This window comes from Drosophila sulfurigaster, chromosome 2R (assembly GCF_023558435.1).
Source record: "Drosophila sulfurigaster albostrigata strain 15112-1811.04 chromosome 2R, ASM2355843v2, whole genome shotgun sequence".
NCBI classification, from domain to species: Eukaryota; Metazoa; Arthropoda; class Insecta; order Diptera; family Drosophilidae; genus Drosophila; species Drosophila sulfurigaster.
This window is the reverse complement of record NC_084882.1, coordinates 5,252,417-5,260,093: the sequence shown is the minus strand read 5'-3', so window position 1 is coordinate 5,260,093 and position 7,677 is coordinate 5,252,417. Positions and strand designations below refer to the sequence as shown.

Sequence of the window (7,677 nt, the reverse complement as noted above, 5' to 3'; positions counted from 1 at the left end):
AAATAAATCTTAGCTCTAAAAATAGTGCTAATCCAAAGCTTTAAGAAAAACCTTCACTTAATTTTAAAATTGTTTTAGCTTATGTTCTTTTTTTGTCACTGTAAAACTGTTCGCACGCGACATTTACCAGAGAATTACCCATATTTATATAGTTTCTTCTCCTTCTTTCAGAAGGATAACAGGTATATAAAAAAACTTGTCAAATGGACATTACTGTTTAAATACGTATTATTTTAATAATACAGGAGAACATTTCGTTGGGCTACAAAGTGTATGATATCTTAGCTGATAGTTATAAGCTATTTAAGTTCTCTACCATTCCATTTCGCAATTAGAAATCATTTTAAGCACCGTAAGCCAATTGAGATGACGACCACACAATGAGCATACAAACAACCTACAAAGCGAGCGACAAAGAACCAAAACAAAATAACCAGCAGACAACAATCAAACAAACAACAAGCCCAGACAACCCCATGGCCATCTTAAGCGTCTGATCTGTTGTCTAAACGCATATGAAAGTCATCAAATTCACTGAAAACAACATTTGGCTTTACGTTTACGGTTTGTTGTCATTGTCACCGGGAAACTGTGACGGGGCGCGTTTGGGCTTTTAACTTTTTTGCCAACCCGACGTGACCCCGCCCGCTCTCTTCCACCATCGCGCTGCCCTTCGGAGTAATCAACAAGAGTGGCAATGGAGACTACGACATGCACTGCGTCCTGGTGCGTCCCGGCGGCAGAGGCAGGCGACGCTGCCAGCCCTCAGGGAAACGTCAAACAAATGACAGTTGATTAGACAAACATCTCTACGGCGCGGCGGCAACACAAAACGAGCATCAAATGGAAAATTGTGAAATTATGCAATACGCTTTCGCACTCACCTCCGACGAGTGTCGTCGACGACACCAGCGAAAGCGAGAGCGAATCAAATGAAGTAGTTTTGGACCCGGGTGATCCTAGTACGCCGATAAGATTAAACTCTGCCGTACGCACAGCTCAGCTCTTGTCGCATTCAAAAAATAAAGAAACCCACCCGCCTAGCCTACGGGCTGTCGGACAGATACAGTTACAGCTTCCATTCAACTACAGCTACAGCTACAGCTACGAATTCAACTACAGATACAAGAGAAGGCAAACACAATACCGAAATAATTGAATGCGATGAGGCTCATAGTCATCGTTGGCGTCGTTTTTTGGCATCAAGCCGTTAACCAACAGGCGTAAAGAGCAACAACAATTGTTACGGAAATGGCAATGGGATGAGAAAGGCAATGGGAATGGGAATGGGAATAGCAGGCGAGCCCTGAATGTGGCTCCAAATGGCCTCATAATAATTTGTGAAATAGGCAATATCAGTCAGGCCAAGTAGTTACAATTACTTAAGTGCCTGCCAGCGAGTTCAGCCCTACTTGAAATTGAAGAGTGCCTCAAAACAGTAATAGTTGATCCTTTGCTGGAGGCATCCATTAAAAGAAATTCATCCAATACTTTGCTAGTTACTGCATCACATTTAGCTCACGTTTAACAGAGGAATATGTATTTGAGCATGAAAATGCGAGGGAAATGGTTGTGCTGAATAGTCGAACAAAACCTTCGAAATACTTATTACCTTTAATATAAGGACGTTAAGTGCAACTAATTGTCTGTAATCCTCTCGACTTTATTGTTAACTGCGTGTCAATGACTGACCACCAGTTCTAATTTCAACAGTCTATTGATGCTGTATGAAAATATGTAAAGTTCAAACCATAACTCAAGCTGCAGCAGTAACTATTTACCATTCCAGAAATATGCTTTTGTAGTTTCCGAAAGTGTGGTGGGAGTCGAGTCGAGTAGAAACTACAATTTATCATAGCCCAAACACATTTAGCGTATGTTTTCTAGCAAATTCAAATTCAGGTACGCAATCATCGGTCACACACTGCAAAACAAATAAACAAGCAAAAAATCAACAACAAAAAAAAACACACAAACAAACAAGCAAAAAAATACATAATAGAAAGTCGGCTGGAAAACGGAGACAGAGACCCGGACACGAGCCCGTGAACGTGGACGTGAGCCACAAATGAAAACAATGCAGAGCACAGCAATTTTCAGTTTTCTACCTTTGTGCAAGATTCGCTCAAATGAATGAAATGCAGGAGCAGCATCAGCAGTCAGGGAAGCAGTCTTTGGACAGAGGATAGCACTAGGATCAGAAGCAGAAATAGAAGCAGGAGCAGGAGCAGGAGTCGAGCTCAGCTGCATTGAGTGGAACGTCTGTTTCTAGAGCATTTGCTGTTTTTTTTTTTTATATGTATAGTGGTTTCAGGCAAAGCAGTGCAGAGGAAGGACTCGTCGACTGCAACAAAAGCCAAGCACAAAAAAAAATGTCTCCTTCTGCTGCTGCTGTTGTTGTTGCGTGGGCGATGCTTAACAAACAACAGAAGCTGCCGTTTCCCGTTTTGTTGATGAAATAAAATCCGCCTTTTGTGCATTTAATTTTTAGAATACCAAACAAAGCGTAGGCAACAACAAAGGGCGTTCCAAATATAACGCTGGCAACAACAACAACACCGCCACCAGCATCAGCAACAACAACAACAACAACATCACCTACAACAATAGTCACACTCACACTGAGCAACAGGACACTAAAGTTGTGCACACAAAACCTTTCAGATTTGTCGTCGCTCGTCTCGTCTCGCTCAGGCTCTGTTAACAAAGGAGCAGCAACTGCATCAGGCTTGCAATTTGATGCCACGGCAACGGCAAAGGCAACAGCAACGGCAAAAAAGGGTTGAGCGGCATGCGCTCTCGGTGTCGAAGTCGGAGGCGCTGCTGTGTTTTGTTGGGGCAACTTAATTATTGGCACGCGTTGCAATTTTCTCATTGACTTTGCAAGCTTGTTTCTTGCGTTCCCTCATATTGTATTGCCTTTGCTCACCCGATTATCATTACGCTTGGTTTTCTTGTCGTTGTTTTGGTTGTGGCATACGAATTTGAGAAGCGCCACGTGCCGTATACGCAACCTTTGACCGCAACGCTGGGACAATAATAGCAATAACAAACAGCAGCTGGGTCGCCAACTATTAAACAATAACAATGCTCTCGTCATATTTGCCAAGAGCAAAAGCAGCAGCAAAGCAACAACACACAAAACAAGTCCCCGCGCGCTCGTTTCGTTTGTTAAGCTTGCAAGCGGCGCCAGTGACAGAGAAAGAGGAAGATAGCAAGAGAAAGAGAAAGGGGGAATGGGAATGGGAAGAATCTCAAGACGAAACATTGTAAAAATTACATCAATGGATTTCGTCGAGCTTGGGTCCTCTCTTATCATGGCAACTCGCTCGTGTATTCAATGTGAAAATAATTTCTTTATCCTTTTTATGTGCCCATTTGGCATGTGCCGTTATGCCAAAGCTGAGGCTGAAGCCAAAGCCAAGCGAAGTGCCAAATGCGGGGGGTTATGGGGGATGAAGTCGGGGGGTTGGGTTCGCCTGTTGGGCTGTACTAGTAATAACATCCCCCCAAATGGGTCATTTGCGTATCCTCAAACAGCGAATAAAAATCAGTGAATAAGAAAAACAGGAAGTGTCAGAGGACATCCGCATGTTTGTTGCTGTTTGCTGTTCTCGCTGTCGTTGTTGTTGTTGTTGTTCCTCTCACATTGTTCTCACTAGCTCACACACACAACCTTGTTCATTCATAGCACACTTACAGTTGTGGAACATAAAAGTACCACTGTTTTTGGGCTGTCAATACTTTTGATTAAGAGTTCGACATCGTAGTCCTGCTAATTGCTAACGACGCTCTGCTCCACGATTTATGTTGTGCCTAAAATGTTCACCCTTATGACCTCGTTCGGTTGCTTCATCGAATGGACAACCACTAAGTGAGCATGTCCACTAATTGTCGAAGGGCGTGCGAATAAGACACATCAAGTAAGTTTCGAGTGGTCAGATTTCAAACCCAATCCAACGTATGCTATGAGATGGTTTTTGATTGACTTCATATATGATTACAAATCGTTATTTTTGTTTACTCTTTTAAGACTTTGTTGTGTGGTTGTTCTAAATTACATCAACAAAATTGAATTGCGTAAAAAATTCATTTCGCAAAAGGGGGCGACATACACATTCCTAGAAGCAAACAAAAAATAAATTACTTTAATTTATATAATTCTACTAATTTAAAAAAAAATCCTAATTAAAAAAATCAATTACCTTTAGGGGGTTTTGTTGTGGAATAAGTCAGGGTACAAATTACAATAGACATCGTGGCTGCAATAATAATAATAGATATTCAAACTATGTATAATAATAATCGTAAAATTTATATTTTCCCATTACATTTACATTATTTAGCAAAGACTTTAAACATGTAAGATGCACCTGATTTGTTCTCAATACATTCAGGAATAACTTACAACTTGATCTGCTTACTTTAACCAAGATTATTTGTATAAAAATTCAAAATAGTTTACTTTATGGAATCAAATTTATTCCTATAAATGATCATGCCAGTAAAATGTAAGAATTAATATTAGAAAACATTTATTGTAATCTAAAGAAATATCCCAATTTTCAATGAATATATCTTAAAATTCTTTTCTGTTGGATTGATTTAGTGCCGTCTAATATGCTAATCCTAAGACCTATTCATGCAGTTCAACTTTCTAAACGCTTACATGTAATCTTTAACAAGCAAGTCCAACCAAGTCGCATCGTCTGGCCGTAATCCTTTTTTCGCAATTAACAACACATACGCATGTCAACACAACAGCGGGAAGCATCAGCATCACCGGCAACCTAATGGCTACAACTCAGGGAGATGCAACCGCAAACCGGCGACCGCCGCCCGACAACCGACACAACCAGCAACCAACAACCAACAACCGAGAGCCGCCAAGCGACATAGCCATCGGAGCTTCGTGTCTGGGGAAGATTAATGTGCGAGTTGCGTTCCTGTTGTGGCTGGCGCGTCTTGGCGACTTATGGAAATTCATCATTATCTCTGTCAGTCTCTCTCTTTTTCTTTTTTTCACACCCCCTCTCTCTTTCACTCGCTGTGTGCACAGAGCTAGCCAGTTGTGCGCTGTGCGTTTAATGAGTTCTCAAGCGATGTTCAATTCAACTCATTAGCTGCATTTTCCTGCTAGCCAAAAAGTGCAAGTCCCTCTGTCCTTTCCTTCGTTGTTTTTTCTTTGCATATATTAGCTTTCGATGGTGCTGTGGCTGTGGCTGTCGCTGTTGCTGTGACTGTTCTGTAGCCGTGGTCGGGGCTCGTGTGCGTATTTGTCATTGTCAACATCGGTGTAGAACATGGCGACGGGGATGGAAATAGTGATGGCAACTTGCAGCTGCCCGAGCTTTCAAGCAGGTGATTAACATAAACTCCAAATGTCATGTTTTGCACTTTTAGTCGCCAAATGACTGAGCAACCGACACGGAGCTAAGCTGGTCAGTGGCCATGCATCTATTGGTCTAACAAATTGTCCAAGTATGCGAATATATGAATTGAAATGGCCAAGAGCCCCTTCTCCTTCTCCGTCTCCTTCTCCTTCCCCTTTCTCCCCTGCCCTTGTAAGAACAGCATGATTCCAAATCCAAGTCGTGGCACGCGTTAAGTCCCTCAACAAACGCCAAAAACTTTCGAGGCCATAAATCACGACGATTGCAAAACAAAACAAAAACCCGCCCGGACTTCTCAAACCGCATGCAAGGCAAACAAACAAGTCCTGGTTAAATAGCATGGGCAGGGAGCAAGGAGAGGACACTGAGGAGAGCACCTTGATAAATTCGAAAGCACGCACTTTTGATTTAGGCAAATCCCCAATAGGATATGAGAACACGGATACTCGTTTGCAGTATGTGAGTAGCTACAGCTACTATATCATGCATGGGCAGGCCGATCCAGGCATCCAGCTCTAGCTCCAGCTCGGGCTCTTGGTCATGCTTGAGCTCAAGCCCGAACCGGAAAGAAAGAAATCTCCATAATATATGCCGGAACATATTCTGCACACAAATTGCACAGCAAGCGCCCTGACCAATCCAAAAAGAAAGGAGCTATCTTCTGCTGCTGTTGGTGCTGATGTCAGCCACGCAAGTATGCAGTGAGAACAACGCAGTATTATAATTCAAATTTATGCAGCTAAAAAACCCTTTTCACACGCACTTTCTTATCGACACCATATGATTAGGAACGGGACTTCAACTCCCAACTCCCAACTGCCAACTCTTAGCTCGATGGCATCGTCAACGATGGACAAATAAAAAACTTGCTTCTGCCATTCCCATTGCCACTCCCATTAAAATCGGTGAGCATTGAGCGGGAAAAAGGACGAAGAACAGAGACCGAAGAAAACGGAAATAAAGCCAAACGAAACAAGCAAAACAAATTTACAAAATGAAAATGCCACACATACGCGAGTGTGGTGAATCTATAGCGAATGATGGCCAGATGAAGTTGGATGGATACTGGGAGGAGGAGTTGCAGATGGCTGGAGGTAGAGATGGTAACCTGGAATAGAGCACAGGGGAAGACGGGAGACAGGCGACAGGAGTAGCATCCCCACGGTATTCGTTTGGCGATTTGCCTGTCACAGGGATGTAGTATCCACACTCTACTGCCTGCGTCCCCTCGCTGTTATGCTGCTTCGACAACCCCTTGTCTCAGCAAATAGCGAGGCTGTCGCCGTCAATGCTTGTTTTATTTATTGCTTTTTTAACCCTTTTTGGTTGATTTGCTTTCGCTGTAGTTTCCTGCTTTCAGTGGCTCTCTACTCCCAACACCCAAACTCTTCCAACCTTTCTTGACCCGCCTTCGAACAACACGCCCACAGTCTCAACGGCGCGGACATTGAATGGTTTAGCAAGTGGGAAGTTCCACTTTTGCATTCTACGATTTAACGGCCGTTTAATGAACCAGACTCCATTAGAAATATATCGATTTTTGGTCATTCTACACAGAAAGAAAAAACGTGCTAACATTGAGCAATAATCTTGAATCAAGATTGTTCGTATATCGAAAATGAACCAATAATGTTTATTAAAAGAATGTTATTCTAAGGAATGGGAACATCTTAAAACGGAACCAAAAAGGCAAAATCTTAAAATAAAAAAAAAATAGATTGTGTTTTTTTTTATATATTTTCTAACAGCAACAACACCAGAAGTTAGCTTATAATTTTAAATGAAGGGAATTTCAATATTTTCAAAAACAAGAACAAAACAAGTAAGAAAGTTACAGTCGAGTGCGCTCGACTGTGAGATACCCGCTACCCATTTTTAATAAGGGCAAAATATTGCGGTATTATTTTCAAAATATACCGAAAATACTAAAAATATACCAAATGGTATGTTTGGTATACCGATACAGCACACCATTCAAAATATACCATAGACGGCACAATGTACCAGATTGTCGGCCAATCAACTAAGAGCCCTAGTAAGTAGGCGTTTTTGCCCATACAAAAGTATTTCTTTAATAACTTTCACAATTTTATCTGATTGCAACCAAATTTTCAATAATCATAACTACTATAGTAATTATAGCAACTCTAGCTTCAAAATTACGCTTGTTATTCGATTTTTTTGATTTGCGGGGGCGGAAGTGGGCGTGGCAAAAATTTGAAACAAACTTGATCTGCGTGCAAACATAACAAATGCTGTCGAAAAAAAATTATAGCTCTATCTC

The 7,677-nt window shown here is 41.7% G+C and overlaps 1 pseudogene; it reads left to right on the top strand.

Annotated features, from left to right (window-relative positions):
- Positions 1-4,492: 4,492 nt before the first annotated feature.
- On the top strand, positions 4,493-7,110 carry LOC133836648 (uncharacterized; annotated as a pseudogene).
- Positions 7,111-7,677: the final 567 nt, after the last annotated feature.